The sequence below is a fragment of the Limanda limanda genome, chromosome 5 (genome assembly GCF_963576545.1).
Source record: "Limanda limanda chromosome 5, fLimLim1.1, whole genome shotgun sequence".
Lineage (NCBI taxonomy): Eukaryota > Metazoa > Chordata > Actinopteri > Pleuronectiformes > Pleuronectidae > Limanda > Limanda limanda.
In genome coordinates this window covers 1,097,026-1,098,260 of record NC_083640.1, presented here as the reverse complement: position 1 = coordinate 1,098,260, position 1,235 = coordinate 1,097,026, and positions in this window count along the sequence as shown.

The window sequence follows — 1,235 nt, the reverse complement described above, 5'->3', positions numbered from 1 at the left end:
TCACCGCTGCCCGGAAACCAGCGCCCAGGAGCCGCAGAGCCCGTGACAGCAGTAAGCCTCCTCCCCCGGAGACAGAGCCTCATCCCGGGACTCCCCGCGGCGCCTCGCTCCGCTGCCCGGCCACGGAAGAGCCGCCGGACCGCCGCTCGGACCGGGACTCGGTCTCTATTCCTCCGGGAGAAACTTTTACCTTTTTAACAGTTTTTACTTTATAAACTTATCCAAACTGTGCGTAATCGTCCGCGCACTTTGATCTAAACCGCGTTTATCTGGAGCTTTTTGCGCTTCTGGTGCTCGGACCCGCGGGGCTGAGTCACTTCTCCCGGGGCTTCACTGCTTCTGTCCGGGCTCGGGACCGGGCTCTGATCCCGGGTCATCCACAGAAACACACTTTGTAATTTAGAAAAATTATTTCAAAATGTGACTTCAGAGCGAATCGGCTCCTGCGTCTCAGTGAGAAGATTAAATTAACAGTTTTAAATTCATATACTTGTTTATGAATTTAAAACTTTATTTTGTTTATTTTATATTCGACTGATTTAAATCCGCAGCCGGAGGGATCGTGTCTCTGCTGAGGATTTTTAAACTCTTCGTTTTTTTTATTTTCTTTAAACTGAATCTTAATATTCAACTTTCTCCGGAGCAGAGTGAAATCTGTGTTTTCTTTCAAAGTGGAACTTCAAACCTTCAGACCTGTGAAGCTGCTCAGCATCAACTGACTGTTAACGTGCACTTTATTAAAGAAGAGAAATCAGAAGGAATCAGAAACTAAAAGGTTCGACAAATTGATTTTAGGATCAAGCTATAATCAGAGTGTCATTTTAAATTTTAAATCAGGAGATTTCAACTGCAGGCAGCGTTTAAAACACCTTAAGATAAAAGTTCACCGTTTAAAAAGTGATTTGATCTGTTTCAAGTCTGACATCATTTCACTGAGAGAGAAAATGTTTTGTAATGTGAAGGCAGAATTTCAATTTCTGTGTAAATTCAACAGAAATACTACAAATCAGGACGAAGCCAACAAATCCAGATTTAAATTTTCTGATTTAACAACTGAAATGTGAATATCCAGTAAATCCGGTTGTGATGGATTCTGAGTGAATGTGATTCCTGAGGCTGAATCCTCACGTTGGACCTGAGCAGTGACTTTGTGTATATTGTGTGTTTATTGTGTGTTTATTGTGGTTCTGGTGTGTGCCCCCCCCCCCTGGTTCCCAGCAGCCCGTGGAGCAGCC